This window comes from Oncorhynchus keta, chromosome 28, assembly GCF_023373465.1.
Source record: "Oncorhynchus keta strain PuntledgeMale-10-30-2019 chromosome 28, Oket_V2, whole genome shotgun sequence".
Taxonomy (NCBI): Eukaryota; Metazoa; Chordata; class Actinopteri; order Salmoniformes; family Salmonidae; genus Oncorhynchus; species Oncorhynchus keta.
In genome coordinates, this window is record NC_068448.1 from 18989773 (window position 1) to 19011255 (window position 21483).

Below are 21483 nucleotides of genomic sequence, written 5' to 3' on the forward strand. Positions count from 1 at the left end.
CCATCTTCACTTGGGGAATCCTGCTTTTTTGAGGCATCACTACAGACCCAGTTTCGATCCAAGGCTGTGTCACCACCGACTGTCACCGGAAGTCTCATAGGGCGGCGACAATTGGCCCAGCATCATCCTGGTTAGGGGAGGGTTTGGCCGGGGGGGTGGGCTTTACTTGGCTCATTGCGCTCTCTGGAGCCCATTGGGGTGTTGCAGAGATGAGACAAGATCAGAATTGGATCGCAATTGTATATCACGAAATTGTGGAGACAAATACAAACATAAAAATAAAGTTACTGAGTAGACTCCATAGATTTCATGACTAGAACCTCAAAAGACATATTTGCTGTCAAAAATGTTAGCAACACCTCCACCTTTGCAGGATGCACAGGGGGTTTGGTCACTAGTGTAACCAGGAGGAGAGGCCTTATTTAGCTCAGTAAATTCATCACACTTAAGCCATGTTTCAGTCAGGCCAATCACATCAAGTTAATTTGACTATGACTGCCTTGGAAGTGAGGGATCTAACATTAAGTAGTCCCATTTTGAGATGTGAAGTATTATCACAATCTATTTCATTAATGACACACATGGAGGTCTTCATTCCAGCGAGATTACTTAGGCGAACACCACCATGTTTAGTTTTGCCCGACCTAGATCGAATCCCAGACACGGTCTCAATGTAGAAAACTGAGCTGACTACACTGACTGTGCTAGGGGCAGACTAACAGCCTGCTGCCTGGCCTGCACCTTATCTCATTTTGGAACTAGAGGAGTTAAATCCCTTTCTATGTTGCTAGATCAAATGATAGCACCCCTCCAACTAGGATGAAGTCGTCACTCTTCAGTAGGCCAGGCTTGGTCCTGTTTGTGGGTGAGTCCCAGAAAGATGGACAATTATCTACAAATTCAATCTTTTGGGAAGGACAGAAAACAGTTTTCAACCAGCGATTGAGTTGTTCAAGTCTGCTGCAGAGCTCATCACTCCCCCTTACTCCCTCTAACTGGGATTGATCATCTAGCCATTGATGTTTCTCTGCTGAGACAACTCGGTGATGCCCAGTTGCCCACAGAACAGAATTGAACACGGGTCAGACCAGGTAGTGACAATGGTCTGGCCACAGAGGCTGACTCACAAAAAGGCCTAGGCCCTATCGGCACTACCTCTCTCTGTACCAGCTCTTCCAGACACCCTTCAGGCTGCTATTTTGACTGGTACAGCATTAGCATCCAGAGGCTATTGGAGGGGGAAGCACAGTGTATGTGTGATTTCTACACCACCAGAGACCCCCTCAGAGAGAAGTCTTTACCCTGGAGGCCCTTACTGTCACTGCCACAGGAACCTACTGTGCTGTAGTAGGCTGCCAATGCTGTCCTGGAACAGACCACAATAACCCCAATAACAGAAACTATGATGTAACCTTAAAACACCCACTGATTGGGGAAGGATGCATGTTCCTCAGGCTTTGCTGCTTTGCTCTGTGTCATTCCTGAGGGGTAGGTCCTTGGAGGTGTCTTGTTTTGCATGCTTTGTACAAAATAATAAAATGCAGTACGACAGGATCTTTATAAAACATAGCTCTTTATTAGCTACAGTACCAGTCAAAAGTTTGGACACACCTACTCATTCAAGGGTTTTTCTTTATTTTCACTATTTTCTACATTGTAGAATAATAGTGAAGACATCTCAACTATGAAATAACACATATGGAATTATGTAGTAACCAACAAAGTGTTAAACAATTCAATATATATTTTAGATTTGAGATTCTTCAAAGTAGCCACCCTTTGCCTCGATGACAGCTTTGCACACTCTTGGCATGATGCTTTTCCAACAGTCTTGAAGGAGTTCCCTCATATGCTGAGGATTTGTTAGCTGCTTTTCCTTCACTCTGCTGTCCAATTAATCCCAAACCATCTTAATTGGGTCGAGGTCGGGTGATTGTGGAGGCCAGGTCATCTGATGCAGTGCTCCATCACTCTCCTTCTTGGTCAAATAGCCCTTACACAGCCTGGAGGTGTTTTGGGTCATTGTCCTGTTGAAAAATAAATGATAGTCCCACTAAGCACAAACCAGATGGGATGGCGTATCGCTGCAGAATGCTGTGGTAGCCATGCTGGTTAAGCGTACCTTGAATTCTAAATAAATTACCGGCCAGTGTCACCAGCAAAGCACCATCACACCTCCTCCTCCATTCTTCACGGTGGGAACCACACATGCGGAGATCCTTTGTTCACCTACTCTGCGTCTCACAAAGACACAGCGGTCAACTATGGACTTATCAGACCAAAGGACAGATTTCCACCGGTTCGAATATCCATTGTATACCACCCCTACCTTGTCACAACACAACTGAATGGCTCAAACGCATTAGTCCAGCTTCTGTCCAGCTAAAAGAGCTTATTTCCCATGGTATTGTTTCTTGGACTGTTCTTTTAACAGATCCTCTAGTTTTTGCCTGAGTGATTCTCTGTTCTGACAGAGCTCCCTACTCTGCTCTCTACACGTTCCCTGTGCTTGTTAATGAGTGGTCTGTCTCACAGCGAGCAGAGCAGAGTGGATCGGAGAGATCCCAGAGGGGCGTGCTGCCATGTAGAGTTTTAAACGCTGTTTTGACAAGGCAGACTGACCTCCCTCTCAGTGAAAGAGGCTGCGGTCTGTTGCTATAGTGCTGTAGCTGTACGGGACTGTAATTATCCTGCACTGACAGTCCTCTCTATATGTGATTTTCAAGAATCACAGCGAGCTGCCTGCCTGCCTGAGAAATAGACCATCTCTTTGTGTTACCATGACTTAATCATGGCTATGTTATAGGAAAGTTCCACTCAAAACTATCTTTTGGTATTTGTTTCATTAGTCTACTGTTGATTTAGTCCCAAAATGTTTTGCATGTCAGCAATCAAGTTTTCAAGATATATAACTTTCAAAGTACAGGAACACATTTTTCATATGATGCAAAACTCAGCATCATACTCTCTCTCTCTTCCACCGACCCCTGCCCTCACCCTTCTGTATCGTTCCCTTATCATTCTGGTGATGTGAGGACAGTCCCTTATCACAGTGGAGAGAAGGCTCTGACAGGCGTCCGTTGATGTTCTGATGGAAGGACTTCATCTTGTCAGGCACAGAACACACAGAGAACTGTCGTGGAATATGTCACATGTCATGGTACATACGCATGTTGGCGCATAGACTACGCCCGCACACACACACACACATTGAAAGACACATACACATGCATACACACACATACACTGAGCGTACAAAACATTAAGGACACCTTCCTAATATTGAGTTGAACTGCTCCTTTTGCCCTCAGAACAGCCTCAATTTGTTGGGGCATGGATTCTACAAAGTCTCAAAAGCGTTCCACAGAAATGCTGGCCCATGTTGACTACAATGCTTCCCACAGTTGTGTCAAGTTGGCTGGATGTCCTTTGGGTGGTGGACCGTTCTTGATACACACAGGAAACTGTTGAGCGTTAAAAAAAACAGCAGTGTTGTCGTTCTTGACACCAAACGGTGTGCCTGTCACCTACTACCATACCCAGTTTGAAGGCGCTTAAATATTTTGTCTTGCCCATTCACCTTCTGAATGGCCCACATACACCATCCATGTCTCAATTGTCAGACGGCTTAAAAATCCTTCTTTAACCTGTCTCCTCCCCTTCATCTACACTGATTTAAATGGATTTAACAAGTGACGTCAACAAGGGATAATAGGTCAGTCTATGTCAAAACAAATCAAAATGTATTGGTCACATACACATGGTTAGCAGATGTTCTTGCAAGTGTAGCGAAATGCTTGTGCTTCTAATTCCGACAGTGCAGCAATATTGAACAAGTAATCTAAAAATTCCACGACAACTAGCTAATACACACAAATCTACGTAAAGGAATGGAATAAGAATATATACATATAAATAGATGACAGAGCGGCATATGCAAGATGCCATGGAAAGAGCACGTGTTCCTAATATCTTGTACACCCAGTGTATATGCTCACACACAAATGGCTCAGTGAAACTGCTGGTATGTGAGAATGTCATGTTAATCACACTCAGCATAATCTGTTTTCTCTGAGCGCAATGCAGTTATGCAAATCACATGACACATGACACATGGGGGGTAGTGGAGGAGGACGGGGGGTGTCTATATTTACTCCAATTAAAGAGATTGATGCCCCCCACCCCCCACTGTCCATCCCTCAGTGTGTGAAGAATCACTAGAGGAGACACAGCCTATAACTCACCCAATGGAAACCAAGGTCAGACAGGGGCCATGGATAGCTCTTTGCTCCCTCTCCCTCCTCTATCGCTGTCAATATCACTCTCCTCTCGATATCTCTGTCCCCCTCGCTCTCTGTGCTGATGCAGAGGAAAGCCCCCCTCTCTCTCTCTGCTGATGCAGAGTTAAGGGCCGCTGTGTCTCAGTCACATGGTGAGAGCCTCCAGCTGCAGTTTGAGGTCAGCTGTCTGTCTGCCTCTATCCCTGCGTTGTGGTGGTTATTCAGGTGGATGTACCCCTGCAGTGTACACACACACACACAAATACACACACAGCTTGTCTCCTGGACATTTATTCCCATGCACCATCCTGCAGGCATAACATAGCAAATTCAATCTGAAAGTTTATCACATCTCTGTAAGATTTGAAATGTCAAGGTTATATCCAAACGGATTTGTCACACTGCTTTGTGCGTCATGTGTGAGTTTTTTTTACAGTATGTCTTTTTCACTGGAAGGCTTAAGTAAAAGAGGAGTATCTGTGTTCAGCAGTAGCATAGTTCTTGCCTGTGCTTTGTTACCAGACAGCTCTTCAAATGAATAAGGCTGATGTGGATGTTTTGTTGCCATGTTGTATTTTGATGTATGATTTGAGCGTTGGTTGAATTAGTGACAGTCTGAGTGACGAGTAGGTGTCAGCTCGCTGCCACCGTGGCGGTAGCCTGCACTGTGACGTTACAGGGGACAGATCCCGAACAGCCTGTGAACGTGCATCTGTCACACACATATACACTCTACCTACCATACAAAATAACGATACTTCAGGTGTTCTTTGAAGTTGTCCCATATGGATATATCAGAATAAAATAAGTGTAGCGGCATAGACGTGTCACTGTAATCTCTGTCATTGTGGATTCTCATTGTGAATTAGCGCAAGCAGCTAGCCTAGCCTGATTTCTCTGTCAGATCAATGGATTAGCGCTAGCAGCTAGCCTAGCATGGTTTCTCTGTCAGATCAATGCAGCTGAACAATAGTGACAGGCCTTGTGATGATAATACGACAAACAAACAAAGAATTAATAGTCACTAATTTGTAAAGTAAAATACTTCAATGGGGCATTAAGGTTTGAGAGCAATTAGCTGAATTACAGTCATAATAATTAGGTATTTGCTTATACAGTACTTCCTCAATTTGCATCTCTCTCTCGTTGTGCTTTTTTTGTATTTAGTCGTCTTTCTCTAAGGTTTTTTTCTTTCTCTTTGCTCTGTTCTCTATCCCTCTCACCCTCTTAATTCCCTCTCCCCTCACTTCCTCTCTCCTTCAGATGAGCCTGTTGTGGGTGTGAGGGGTTTCGTACGGGACCCAGCCCATCTCCAGGGCTCCATTCTGAGGACAGCTCTAAGGAAGAGCCCCCAGGGGTTTGGTTTCACCATCATTGGGGGAGACCGCCATGACGAGTTCCTCCAGGTGAAGAATGTGCTCCGAGACGGGCCCGCCGCGCACGACAACAAGATGACCTCTGGTGAGTGTTGTACGCACATGTAAACACACTCTCACACACACACAGACGTACACATTGATGCAGGAACGCACGCACACAAACACACAGACATCGCACTTGTGCACACAGATCAACAAGGTTCGTATATAATCATTGTCTGTACACACACATTTATGGTAACGCCCTGATTTGAAGTGGAGTTATACGAAATATTTCAGATTTCATACTGAAGGCCTCTTGGCTATGTTTCTTTACATGCTTATGATTATTACGAAAATGCATATCTATAAGTGTGGTCATACAGTATATCTTGGATCACGTACAGTTGAAGTCGGAAGTTTACATACACCTTAGCCAAATACATTTCAACTCAGTTTTTCACAATTCCTGACATTTAATCCTAGTAAAAATGATCTGTCTTAGGTCAGTTAGTATCACCACTTTATTTTAAGAATGTGAAATGTCAGAATAATAGTAGAGAGAATGATTTATTTCAACTTTTATTTCTTTCATCACATTCACAGTGGGTCAGAAGTTAACATACACTCAATTAGTATTTGGTAGCATTGCCTTTAAATTGTTTAACTTGGGTCAAGCCTTCCACAAGCTTCCCACACTTCCCACATTTGGGGCAGCAGCGTAGCCTAGTGGTTAGAGTGTTGGACTAGTAAGAGGTTGCACGATCAAATCTTCGAGCTGACAAGGTACAAATCTGTCCTTCTGCCCCTGAACAAGGCAGTTAACCCACTGTTCCTAGGCCATCATTGGAAATAAGAATTTGTTCTTAACTGACTTGCCTAGTTAAATTAAGGTAAAACATAATTTTTTTAAATTAAGTTGGGTGAATTTTGGCCCATTCCTCCTGACAGAGCTGGTGTAACTGAGTCAGGTTTTGTAAGGGTTTTCTGGTGAAAGAGAAGCGGACCAAAAAGCAGCATGGTGGTTATTCATGTTCTTTAATTTATAAAGAAACTACACATGAGATAACTAACAAAAACAACAAACGTGAGAAAACCTAAAACAGTCCTATCTGGTGCAAACACAGAGACAGAAACAATCACCCACAAACACAGTGAAACCCAGGCTACCTATGTATGATTATCAATCAGAGACAACTAATGACACCTGCCTCTGATTGAGAACCATACTAGGCCGAAACATAGAAATTCCCAAAACCTAGAAAAACAAACATAGACTGCCCACCCAACTCACGCCCTGACCATACTAACTAAATACAAAACACAGGAAATAAAGGTCAGAACGTGACAGGTTTGTTGGCCTCCTTGCTCACATACGCATTTTCAGTTCTGCCCACAAATGGGATGGGATTGAGGTCAGGGCTTTGTGATGGCGACTCCAATACCTTGACTTTATTGTCCTTAAGCCATTTTGCCACAACTTCGGAAGTATGCTTGGGGTCATTGTCCATTTGAAAGACCCATTTGCGACCAAACTTTAACTTCCTGACCGATGTCTTGAGATGTTGCTTCAATATATCCACATAATTTTCCGACCTATTTTGTGAAGTGCACCAGTCCCTCCTGCAGCAAAGCACCCCCACAACATGATGCTGCCACCCCTTGCTTCACGTTTGGGATGGTGTTCTTCGGCTTTTTAAAAAAACATTTATTTATTTATTTTACCTTTATTTAACCAGGCAAGTCAGTTAAGAACATATTCTTATTTTCAATGACGGCCTGGGAACAGTGGGTTAACTGCCTGTTCAGGGGCAGAACGACAGATTTGTACCTTGTCAGCTCGGGGGTTTGATCTCGCAACCTTCCGGTTACTAGTCCAACGCTCTAACCACTAGGCTACGCTGCCACCCCAAGCGTCCCCCTTTTTACTCCAAAAATAACGATGGTCATTATGGCCAAACAGTTCTATTTTTATTTAATCAGACCAGAGAACATTTCTCCAAAAAGTAAGATCTTTGTCCCCATGTGCAGTTGCAAACCGTAGTCTGGCTATTTTATGGTGGCTTTGGAGCAGTGGCTTCTTCCTTGCTGAGCGGCCTTTCAGGTTATGTCAGTATTGAACTTGTTTTACTGTGGATAAAGACCTTTGTATCTGTTTCCTCCAGCATCTTCACATGGTCCTTTGCTGTTGTTCTGTGATTGATTTGCACTTTTTGCACCTGTTAAAGGAACTCTACAATTCCTATATGTGTTCATTAACCAATTAAATTCAAATCACTCTGTCTGTTTCTAAGAATTTGTAAGATCCGTATTTGCATAAAATAGACAAGAGACTAGTCTACCAAAATTAGCCAATAGCATTTATTCTTGAGAGCACTGGTCATAGAACCCTGTACAACAGTTTATATCTCAAATATGATGTCATAGGTTATAAAATGTACCTCCTCCTCTCGACCAGGACAAAGCAGGTTCAAAAGTTAATTCCAACTCACTAGCGCACATACCTGACACACTATATCTGGATTAACTCCTGAAGTCTCACCATAGTTTATTACCACTTAGCAGACAGTTCCAGATAAGGAAAACCTGGAGGGGCTCTCGCTGTCTTATTTGAATGAATCATGCTACTTTAGACACACACACATACATTCCTTCTTCCACAATGGTTATCATTTCCAATTACCCCTTATCCATGCTACATAACCTCTTTCTTAGGAACTAACATTATTCATCAGATATCGTAAAACAGGGTAGAGTTTAATTAGTTATAGTTCTATTTAAATGTAAATATTGTTTAGTCACTATTCATAAAATTCCTAACAGCACCAAAGTACGTTCATCTCTAGGAGACAGAACCTCCTTCCTGAGCTGTATGACGGCTGCGTGGTCCCATGGTGTTTACACTTGCGTACTATTGTTTGTACAAATGAACGTGGTACCTTCAGGCAGGCGTTTGGAAATTGCTCCCAGGGATGAACCAGACTTGTGGAGGTCTACAATATGTTTTCTGAAGTCTTGGCTGATTTCTTTTGGTTTTGCCATGATGTCAAGCAAAGAGGCACGGAGTTTGAAGGTAGGCCTTGAAATACATCCACAGCTACACCTCCGATTGACTCAAATGATGTCAATTAGCCTATCAGAAGCTTCTAAAGTCATGACATCATATTTTGGAATTTTTCAAGCTGTTTAAAGGCAGTCAACTTAGAGAATGTAAACTTCTGACCCACTGGAATTGTGTACAGTGGGTCAGTGAATTATAAGCGAAATAATCTGTCTGTAAACAATTGTTGGAAAGAGTACTTGTGTCGTGCACAAAGTAGATGTCCTAACCGACTTGCCAAAACTGTAGTTTGTTAACAAGAAATTTGTGAAGTGGTTGAAAAATTAGTTTTAATGACGCCAACCTAAGTGTATGTAAACTTCCGACTTCAACTGTATGACATACAGTATACACAGCTCAAACGGCCTTCAATAAACATCCCGGTATTAGTATATAGCTGCCAGTGGCTCATTGAAATGGAGAGGACATATGAAAAATGTAAAACCCCTCGCTATGTCGAGATCACAACTTATTTGTCTCATGATCACTACATAACTAAAGTTGCTTTGTCGAGATCACGAAAGAATCAGAAGTAGCACGCATCATCCATTAATTTGTGTAGATGCACGATAACCACCTCATCAAGGAGCCCTGTGGCTGTAATGATCGCAATGTGCTCTTGGGGCGTCTTTAAGCCCTGAACAATGTCTGACAGGCAATACTGTCTCCCAGGCTGCACCCTGCCGCCAAGACCACAGTCAATCTCATGCAAAGGATAACGCAGCTAACTTGGCTAGTCTTGTGAGATGGATAGTTATCTAGTTAGTCTTGTTGGCTATCTAGCAAGCTAGCTTGTTATCTATGCTGGTTGTTAGCTTGCATAACCGATATATATAGTTCATGGATAATATTTACTATTACAGTGGGTGAGCTCCATCCCTGACAGGTTGATCAGATTACATTTTAGTCTCAGATGCTGATAAATCAGGATGCTGCCTCATAGGCTGTTTCATAGGTAAGGCTCCTTGAAGACAGACTAGCTGTCAAATTGCTTTAGAGGCAGATGCATATCTGATCCAGGGGGTGAGCTCTATTCCAGGCAGGCTGATCAGATTCAATAGCCTCAGAGGCTGGTGTCAGGATGCTGCCTTGTAGGCTGTTTCAATGGTAAAGCTCCTTGCTGGCAGATTAGCTGTCAGTGCTTTATAGGCTGATGCATATCATCCAGAGTGGGAGAGCACTATTCTTGGCAGCTGATCAGATTCAATAGCAGCCTCAGAGGCTTGTAAATCAGGAGGCTGACTTGTAGGCTATTTCATATGTAAGGCTCCTTGCAGACAGCCTACAAGGCTGCATCCTGACTTATCAGCCTCTGAGGCGGCAATTGAATCTGACCAGCTTGCCAGGAGTAAAGCGCACCCTCTCTTGATCATATACATAATGCATTGGCTGCTAATCTGCCGGCAATGAACTTTACCTATAGACGTGTTGGTTGTATAGCAACAGAAACGATGCGCTCGCAACCATGGAGCATACAGATGAGGGTGCCTTATCTATCTAACCCATCTATGAAACTACAAGGCAGAATCCTGACTTATCAGCCTCTGAGGCTGCTATTGAATCTTATCAAGCTCTGAGCCCGAAATGTAATCTGATCAGCCTGTCAGGAATAGAGCTCACCCACTCAAATGTAAATATCATCCATAAAACAAGTGCCCCTTACAATCATACACATACTGAATCAGATATGCAAGCTAACGACCAGAATAGAAAACAAACTAGCTAGCTAACGAGACTACCTAGCTAACTAGCTAGCAGCGCTCTTGCTCACAAGGCTAGCAAAGTTAGCTGCATTGTTGCTTACATGCGATTGGCTGTGGTATGGGCGTGGCAAAGAGCCTGGGAGACAGAGCTGCCTGTCAGGCATCGTTCAGGGCTTAAATGCCCCACAAGGGCTTAGCTGCCCCGCAAGCTGATTAAAAAAAAGGTTTTACCTTTATTTAAGCAAACCAGACAGCACAATTTTCATTTTTGTATTTTTTATTGACGGATATGCAGGGGCACACTCCCAACACTCAGACATAATTTACAAACTAAGCGTTTGTGTTTAGTGAGTCCACCAGATCGGAGGCAGTAGAGATGACCAGGTATGTTCTCTTGATAAGTGTGTGAATTGGATCATTTTCCTGACAAAATGTAACGAGTACTTTTGGGTGTCAGGGAAAATATATGGAGTAAAAAGTCTATACTTTTGTTTAGGAATTAAGTGAAGTAAAAGTTGCCAAAAATATAAATTGTTAAGTACAGATAACCCAAAAAACAGTAGTACTTTAAAGTATTTTTTACTTAAGTACTTTACACCACTGTTCCCAGCTAGTTAGTGGTGGGGAGTTTCCTGTTTTTGTTTTGGCTGGAGATAAGCTGAGCACATTTTCCTAGTCTTTATTGATCTGGCTGGGACTAGCTGACTTAATACACCCAGGCTGGAATGATGGAGGATGAGGGGAAGGAGAGAGTGTTAGGCTGTACCTTACTTCTTTGTTCATTCATCAACCCCAAAGCAGTTGTTTATGGAGCAGACTCCAAGGAAACATATTTCAGCTCCTGACCAACGATGCCTTCATGCGGGAACTGTCTGTGCTAAACGTTATGCAAACTGATTTGTGTGTTAGTGGACTGGGTATAGTGCCACAACTAACCACAGCACACTCCCATTTTAAAGACAGTTGCCAATGCTGATACTGACACTTCCTTCTCACTTCTTCCTCTCCTCTCCCTCTACTCTACCAGGTGACGTCATCGTGGACATCAACGGACTGTGTGTCCTGGGGAAGACTCATGCTGACGTGGTTCAGATGTTCCAGTCTATCCCAGTCAACCAGTACGTGGACATGGTGCTGTGTCGGGGTTACCCCCTCCCTGTGGACCCCAGTGGGAGTGACGACGTCTCCTCGTGGGACATATCCACAGCCCTGGCTCCCGAAGCCACCCCTTCACTTTCGACCTCTAACCCCCAGGAGATACACTATGTCACCAGCCCAGACGGCACCCTCCCAAGACAGGTACAGTACCACCAGTTCCTCCCTAGGTTTCTTCCTTTTAGGGAGTTTTTCCTGGCCACTGTGCTTGTGTTTTTGCTTGCTGTCAGGGTCTAGCCTGGGTTACTGTAAAATCACTTTGTGAAAACTGCTGATGTAAAAAGGGGCTATATAAATAGATGTGGGTGATTTTGATTTAATTGATTGATTGATTGATTGATTGATTGATTGATTGATTGACAGACAACAGCTGTCCCAGCCATGTCCAACGGGGGGCGCCACTACCCTGAGGGTCCAGACCTCACGCTGTTGCAGCCGGAGCTGGTGGGTGTACCCCTGGTGAAGGGGCCAGGAGGGTTTGGCTTTGCCATTGCAGACTGCCCCCTGGGCCAGAAGGTAAAATGCATTGAATGAATTTCCGGTAACACTTTACCATAGCCCCCCTTATGTATGACTGGTGTTATAATGCCAAAGGTGTGGACTCGAGTCAGATGACTTGGACCCGAGTCACAAATTTGATGACTTGAGACTCGATAGAAAATAAAAAGACTTGACTTGGACTTGGAGCCTCCTGACTTGGGACTCAACTTTGGTTTTGTAACGTTTTGTCACTCATTTTGTTGCACACTCTGTGGATTACTCTCCATGCAGACAGAGACAGTATGGCGCTTGCAAAACAACAGATTGGCTAGTGAAACACTCAGCCCTCTGATTGGACCAGCAAACTGTCAATCAACACATGTCGGGTGAGATAGTGCAATGAGGTTTTGACGGGTTGCGAGTGTGAAACTGAATGGAGAAAAACATATATTTTTCATACATATAGCCTACCATTTGTATTTTATATTTATACCTTTGCTCATTCGATCTTGTCACTGACATAAGCCTATGGCATTGCACCAAATGTTTGTTTCAAAAACATCTTATTAGTGCTTCAGAACCAAAAAGTTGTGCGTTTTGACTGTTGACCAATGAGCAGTCATCAGCATTTGTGCACAAAGGCGGGCGCACATATCCAGGTTAGTGATCAGAAAGCACTAGATTAATTTTCTCCGGTTTTGCCTGGCAAAAACAGAGTAGCCTACCTACATTCCTATGGACTCATCTTTGCCACATATAGGCTACCTGGTGATTTCATTGATCATTTTTATACTTCAGATAGGCCTAGTTTGGGTGGGTTATAATTATATAGATGCCTTGGTGGTGGTACTGCATGTCTCTAAAGATACCTGTAACATCGCACTACCGTCAATACTTATGGGATGAAGATGTAACATTCTGGCAAATGAATTACGAGAAAGAAGAATGCTACAGACAGATCATGCTTTCCATCCGTCTGTACGATCCTGCAACCCCTGCTGCATACATGTAGGTCTTATGATCCTGTAACCCCTGCTGCATACAGGTAGGTCTTATGATCCTGTAACCCCTGCTGCATACAGGTAGGTCTTATGATCCTGTAACCCCTGCTGCATACATGTAGGTCTTATGATCCTGTAACCCCTGCTGCATACAGGTAGGTCTTATGATCCTGTAACCCCTGTTGCATACAGGTAGGCTGTATGATCCTGTAACCCCTGCTGCATACAGGTAGGTCTTATGATCCTGTAACCCCTGCTGCATACAGGTAGGTCTTATGATCCTGTAACCCCTGCTGCATACAGGTAGGTCTTATGATCCTGTAACCCCTGCTGCATACAGGTAGGTCTTATGATCCTGTAACCCCTGCTGCATACAGGTAGGTCTTATGATCCTGCAACCCCTGTTGCATACATGTAGGTCTTATGATCCTGTAACCCCTGCTGCATACAGGTAGGCTGTATGATCCTGTAACCCCTGTTGCATACAGGTAGGCTGTATGATCCTGTAACCCCTGCTGCATATAGGTAGGCTGTATGATCCTGCAACCCCTGTTGCATACAGGTAGGCTGTATGATCCTGCAACCCCTGTTGCATACAGGTAGGCTGTATGATCCTGCAACCCTTGCTGCATACAGGTAGGTCTTATGATCCTGCAACCCCTGTTGCATACATGTAGGTCTTATGATCCTGTAACCCCTGCTGCATACAGGTAGGCTGTATGATCCTGTAACGCCTGTTGCATACAGGTAGGCTGTATGATCCTGCAACCCCTGCTGCATACAGGTAGGCTGTATGATCCTGCAACCCCTGCTGCATACAGGTAGGTCTTATGATCCTGCAACCCCTGCTGCATACAGGTAGGTCTTATGATCCTGTAACCCCTGCTGCATACAGGTAGGCTGTATGATCCTGCAACCCCTGTTGCATACAGGTAGGCTGTATGATCCTGCAACCCTTGCTGCATACAGGTAGGCTGTATGATCCTGCAACCCTTGCTGCATACAGGTAGGCTGTATGATCCTGCAACCCCTGTTGCATACAGGTAGGCTGTATGATCCTGCAACCCTTGCTGCATACAGGTAGGCTGTATGATCCTGCAACCCCTGTTGCATACAGGTAGGCTGTATGATCCTGCAACCCTTGCTGCATACAGGTAGGCTGTATGATCCTGCAACCCTTGCTGCATACAGGTAGGCTGTATGATCCTGCAACCCTTGCTGCATACAGGTAGGCTGTATGATCCTGCAACCCCTGCTGCATACAGGTAGGCTGTATGATCCTGCAACCCTTGCTGCATACAGGTAGGTCTTATGATCCTATAACCCTTGCTGCATACAGGTAGGCTGTATGATCCTGCAACCCCTGTTGCATACAGGTAGGCTGTATGATCCTGTAACCTCTGCTGCATACAGGTAGGTCTTATGATCCTGCTTGCTCTGGACTCCAGAAGGGACAGTGTGACATAATATCCCTAGTTAGTATTGACCGCTAACATTAATGACTTTCATCTCAAAATGCAGGTGTTTCTGCTTTTCTATATATTACATTTCTATATCTTGCGTTTTGAAAATGCATCACCGTTTATCGCTGTAATGACGAGCTACATTTGCGCAGTGATTGTGCGTGGGGGTCGCAAGCTTTGAACCAACCAGGTCGAGGGTCAAAGAAGTTAGTAAACCACTGAGCTAGAGAACACCTCTGTATAAAGCCTTATGTAGTAGTAGGTGTTGTAACAACTTGATGAATGGTATATATAAGGAAGCCTACAGTAAAGATTTAACAAATGTACTTTCATCTAATTTAATGTAGTTTAAACTAATCCAATACAATGTAATCAAATGTAATGTAACCTAACCAATGTAATCCCAGGTGAAGATGATCCTGGATGCCCAGTGGTGTCATGGCCTGCTAAAGGGTGATGTAATCAAGGAGATCAACCGTCAGAATGTCCAGACAATGAGCCACTCCCAGGTGGTGGACATCCTGAAAGACCTACCTGTGGGGAGCGAGGTCAACGTGCTAGTTCTCAGAGGGGGTGAGACAGACATATCCGTTATGATATTATAAAGCTCTGCATTACAGCTGCTTCTCCGATGCAATATGCACTTTCTCTCAGTCTATACTAGACAGTGTACGCCTTGAGCAAGGTCATTTCTGGTGTTCAGTTGAGACAGTCATAAGAGTGTCACTAAGATGTGTTTCACAAAACTGCTTCCTCTTTGCAGTAGTTTATGGGCTTGCCGTAGACCAGTGGTTGCCCACCTTTGTTTTGGTTACTGTACCACCAACTGAATATTGCTCTGCCCGGAGTACCCCGGAAGTACCCCTTCATATTAATTTGACCAGTAGGCCAATGGTCTCATGAGTCTTCTCAAGTACCCCTGTGGATAGGTCAAGTACCCCTAGAGTCGGTGTCCTACGCCTGGTTGGGAACTACTGCCTTAGGCCCTGGTAATCAGCGTTGTTATGATAGGAGTGTGGCAGTGCATGCCTTCATCCCAGTCAACATACCTGTGTTCAGAGGAGCTGCCAGACCAAACTGATTGCTTCCACCATAGTCTGACTGGGTCATGCTGCTGTGAAGATGTGGTAATAGTAGTTCATAGAGGAAGTATGTTAGATGGCCGTTCAGCCCTCCCAGAAGCCAGCCCCAGAGCCACCCACCGTTTAATAAAGCAATTTCATGCTCTAGTCTATCCCACTATCGATCCACTATCCATTTCCCATTTGCACCTCTGCATCTTGACCGGAGAGGAGGGGGGAGGATGAGAGGGAGGAGGAGGAGGAGGAGAGGGAGGATGAGAAGGGTATGCTAACGCAAGATATATTCAGACAACTGTCGTGTTTGGCTAGGTAGTGATTCATGATGGGGGGGTTGTATATTATTTTTGACGATATATCGTATTGTTTTAACAATATTGCAATATTCTTTGCAATTTTCTGTACCTGCACACATTCCAGTATTCATAGCTTGTTCTCCATCTTCTTTTTAAATGTGGAGCCAATTTGTTTTTTAGCACTTTTTCCATGGCTGGTCAAATCTCATTTTCTCATGACTCTTGAATTGGAACATCAAATTGCAATAAAATCACAGTATCTAATCGCAATACATATAGAATAGTGAGAATCGCAATGCATATCGTATCGATGATCTTGTATTTTGAGGTACCTGGCATTTTCCAGCACTAGTAGTTATCTCTCAGCTCAGACTTCAATGGCAGGCAGTCTGACATTTTGTGAAGTGGAGAGTAATGGTGAAGATACGGTATGTTCACCTAATGACGTGTGCTCTGAAGAGTCCTAATTCGGTTTTGGTTAAAAAATGTAGACATTAAATGCATTATTTGGGTTGAATGATGTAACAACACAGAAAAAAAATATGAATAAAAGTCCCATAATAGTAGTGACTGGCCATTACTGATTACCACTTATTAACCAGCATTTATTTACATTGCTTTACTTTAATTCAATATTTGTTTTATTTGATGACTTTATTATTTAATTCCAAGTCATCTCTATATAGCAGCTGTCTATAACATCTGACAAAATCTCTACTTTAGTAGTTCTTCAAAGTAAATAATTACTTTTATGATTGCTGAATACCAACTATCAATCACTTAGATCACATATTTTCAGGCTCACGAAGCAACCGCTTTCTATTTCTCTCCATCCAGCGTTCTCTCTTCCCTCAGTCCCCATGTCTTGCTCTGCACAGACCGGACAAATTTAAGCGAGAGCGGAAGAGATTATGGTCATTGTGGTTTATTACCACATTTTCTGAGCTAAACATGTAGATGATTGGGCTGTTGGAAACTACAACTTTATAATACATTGCACAATTCAGGCTTGATCTGATTTATCTCTAAAGAAACTGCACATTGAGCTCAAGTAATTGAACTGACGTCGGTCCATTAGTTGTTTAAAAACCGAAAAATTTGAATGAGTCAAGAAGCAGTATGTTCAGCCAGAGATGTGTTGTGTGCCAACTCCTGACTTGTCCTAAGGAGGCCTGAGCGAGTGAGCAGGATCAGGTTATACTGTTGACTCCTCCATGAGAGAATGAGGGGATACTGGTGGAGGGGCTGGCAGGGTCATCAGGAGGTCACCTAAGGGCTGAGGTATAGAGCCTTGGGTCTATGACCAGGGGGTAACAGCAGCTCTCCACCACTGACAGCCATAGAGAGGGAGAACAGGAACTTGCCTGCTGGGTTGGCTCCAAGCACTATCCAGCTCACTAAAGGGTGCTTCCCCTGGGGGGTACTGGTAATACCTATGGGAATGTTCACCATGGTCAATGAAAAGGTGCTGACTGGTGACTGCTACCTGTGTGTTGTGGAAGAGTTAGAAAAAAATCCAACCCGGAAGTGGGAAATCTGAGGTTGGTCGATTTTCAACTCCGCTATTGAAGATACAGTGGGATATTGGTCATCTTGTACTTCCTAAGGCTTCCTTCCACTAGATGTGAACCGTCTTTAGAAACTTGTTTGAGGCTTTTACTGTGAAGAGGGGCTGAATGAGAGGGGAATGAGTCAGAGGTCTGCCAGCAGCCATGAGCTGGTCACGCGCATTCACATGAGAGGTAGCTCCCCTCCCGTTCCTTTGCTTTTCTGAAGACAAAGGAATTCTCCGGTTGGAACATTATTGAAGTTTTATGTTAAAAAACATCCTAAAGATTGATTCTATACATCGTTTGACCTGTTTCGATGGACTGTAACGGAACTTTTTGAAATTTCGTCTGCAACTAGTCAACGCACTTCGTGAGTTTTGATTTGTTTATCAAACGCGCTAACAAAAGTAGCTATTTGGACATAAATTATGGACGTTATCTTTTTAGGGAGTGGGTTCCGCTGTCGGGATCAAATCAGCGGAAATTTCAAGAGCGCCACGTATAGTTTTTGATAAATCTCAAACTTTCATTAAAACACACATTCAAGGTACTGAATTAAAGCTACACTCGTTGTGAATCTATCCACCAAGTCAGATTTGTAAAATACTTTTCGGCGAAAGCATGAGAAGCTATTATCTGATAGCATGCACCCCCAAAGTACTGCAACGTCACCTAAAACGACAGATTTTGCGGTAGCCGGCGCTACCCAAAACGCAGAAATAAAATATAAAACAGTCATTACCTTTGATGAGCTTCTTTCTTGGCACTCCTATATATCCCATAAACATCACAATTGGGTCTTTTTCCCGATTAAATCCGTCATTGTATAGCCAAAATGTCATTTTCTGAAGACCGGTCTGATCCAGGAATATTCCCTTTTACAAGACGCAACGTCACTTTTTAAAATGACAAAATGTGCCTATATACTTTTACAAAACACTTCAAACTACTTTTCTAAACCAACTTTAGGTATTAATAAACGTTAATAATCTATACAATTCATCACGGGGCGATCTGTATTCGATAGCAGCTAGTCTAGAAATCAGCGGCCATCTTTTCTATTTTAATAACGTTGTGTTGAGAGACTGAAACAGGAAAGGGTAAAACGTCATACAACCAAGGATTAAGTCTGCTCGAAATGCCAGCACTGGCGACATCGTGTGGAAGCTGTAGGCGTTTACATAACAGCTTCATGTATTTGCAGTCGCCTTAAACACTACATTGACTGGCGGATTAATATATTTTTTGTGTTTTTGGAGAACAGTTTTTCGAGGGATTTTTACTCCTAAACACGTTGTGTTATAGCCACAGACATGATTTAACCAGTTTTAGAGACTTCAGAGTGTTTTCTATGCACACATACTTATAATTTGCATATACTATATTCCTGGCATGAGTAGCAGGACTTTGAAAAGTTGCTCGATTTTAAACAAAAAGCTGCGAAAATGTGCATGATCCATAAGAGGATTTATAGAACAAATCAAACATTTATTGTGTAACTGGGTTTCCTGGGAATGCATTCTGATGAAGATCATCAAAGGTAAGTGAATATTTATAACATTATTTCTGACTTCTGTTGACTGCACAATATGGAGGATATCTTTTCGGCTTGTTGGGTCTCTGAGCGCCGTATTCAGATTATTGCATGGTTTGCTTTTTCTGTAAAGTTTGTTTGAAATCTGACACAGCGGTTGCATTAAGGAGAAGTATATCTATATTTCCCTGGATAACATTTGTATTTTTATCAACATTTATAATGAGTATTTCTGTAAATTGATGTGGCTCTCACCGGATGTTTTTGGAACTAGTGAACATAACGCGCCAATATATACTGAGATTTTTTTATATAAATATGAACTTTATCGAACAAAACATACATGTATTGTGTAACATGAAGTCCTATGAGTGTCATCTGGTGAAGATCATCAAAGGTTAGTGATTAATTCTATCTCTATTTCTGATTTTTGTGACTGGAAAATGGAAAATGGCTGTTTTTCTGTGATATGGCTCTGACCTAACATAATCATTTGTGGTGCTTTTGATGTAAAGCCTATTTGAAATCGGACACTGTCGTGGGATTAACAACAAGATTACCTTTTAAAACGGTATAAGATACATGTATGTTTGAGGAATTTTAATTATGAGATTTTTGTTGTTTTGATTTTGGCGCCCTGGTATTCACTGGTTGTTGTCATATCGATCCCGTTAACGGGATCTCAGCCCTAAGAGGGTCATCAGGAGGTCTCACCACAATGATACAATAATACACATTGTGGATCACTTAAATAGAGTTTTGAGAAACTAAAAACAATCCTAGTCAAAAATGGTACAGGCGTCATCTAGAATGTGTTACATCATCTATACACATGTATGCATAAACAAAACATAGTACAGTGTATAAAATGACAAATATGAACATAACATTTAAATTATTGTTAACTGATTACATTTTCATCAAGACCGTTAGTATTTTTGGTGTGTCAAACAGATATACACCACTGGGCTTCTTTTGATGGTCACTGGGCATCTTTTAATGGTCACTGGGATTCTTTACATGGTCACTGGGGTTATTTTCATGGTCACTGGGATTCTTTTCATGGTCACTGGGATTCTTTTCATGGTCACTGGGATTCTTTTCATGGTCACTCGGCTTCTTTTCATGGTCAATGGGCTTCTTTCGATGAGGGTGGTAGGTCTAATGCTGATTATCTGAATGGAGTGTCTTACTGTGTAATGGTAGCAACAGGTGGGGAGAATAAATTACAAGGTTAACCCTTTCTCTGTTTTGACGTCAGAGATCCTTCCCACGCTGCTGTTTGAGCATAATACCACCTACTGGTCAAGTTGAACCATGATCCTGCTGGCGTTTAGTATCAGAGAGTAGAACAGGGAGAGGATATAGAGATGTATGGGGCTGTCATGTTTACCAATCATTATGTAGGGCAGAGTGTGTGTCTAGGGGAAACAGTCATCTTGTATGATGAATGAGAATGTACTGTTTTACAGCAGAACAGGGTCATTGGTGTGGGGAAACAGAGATGTATAATAATCTATCAGACCTCCATCACAATAACCCAGTCACCCAATATGTCCTCCATAGTAAATGCTCTTCTTCTACTGTATTGAGTCATCTTTCTATTTTTTTTATCTCTCTCCCTCTCTCCGCCCCCAGGTCAGACATCTCCCGTGAAGTCTCTAAAACCTGTAAGTTAAAAGAAATGCTTTTAATTACCCTGCTCCTTCTCCTCTCCTCCTCCTGCTGTCCTCTTTCACGCTCTCTCCTCTCTCACAGAGACTTTCTCCTCTCTCTCCTCACTCTCTCCTCACTCCCTCCTCTCTAACAGAGACTCTCTCCTCTCTCACAGAGACTCTCTCCTCTCACAGACTCTCTCTCCTCACTCTCTCCTCTCTCACAGAGACTCTCTCCCCTTGGCCTCTACAGGGGATTCTAATGAGAGCCCCTGTGTCCCAAATTGCGCCTTCCCTATATAGTGCACTTCTTTTGTTCAGGGCCTATAGGGCTTTGGTCAAAAGTAGTGCACTATGTAGGAGGGAAAAGTGCCATTTGGGACAGATACTGTAGAAAGTGTCAAGTGAGTCTAGGAACAGAGACAGAAACACAGCGCTTTTAAACACCAGACAGGAGATTAATTATTAAAACAATTGTGATATAACTTTGTCTTAGTTTCTTTCCTCCACCAGCAAGCAGAGTCGTCTGCTGTAGAGAGAATTATTCAAAGAGCTAACACGAGTTGCGAGCCAAAAACACACACACACACAATGGTGTTATTTTTGGAGGCAACCGGCTGACTGGGGTGTGTGAATGTGCTCCTGGCAAACAGCTACTTACCATCCTGGCTGGTAAATGCAGAGCGCCAGATTCAAATAAAATTATATAAAAACAAACTTTCATTAAATCACACATGTAAGATACTAAATACAAGCTACACTCGTTGTGAATCCAGCCAACATGTCAGATTTTAAAAAGGCTTTTCGGCGAAAGAAGCTATTATCTGAT

At 43.0% G+C, this 21483-nt stretch overlaps 1 pseudogene; it reads left to right on the plus strand.

Moving 5' to 3' along the window:
- LOC118380495 (membrane-associated guanylate kinase, WW and PDZ domain-containing protein 3-like) overlaps positions 1–21483 on the plus strand; it is a 311983-nt pseudogene that overhangs the window by 267443 nt on the left and 23057 nt on the right.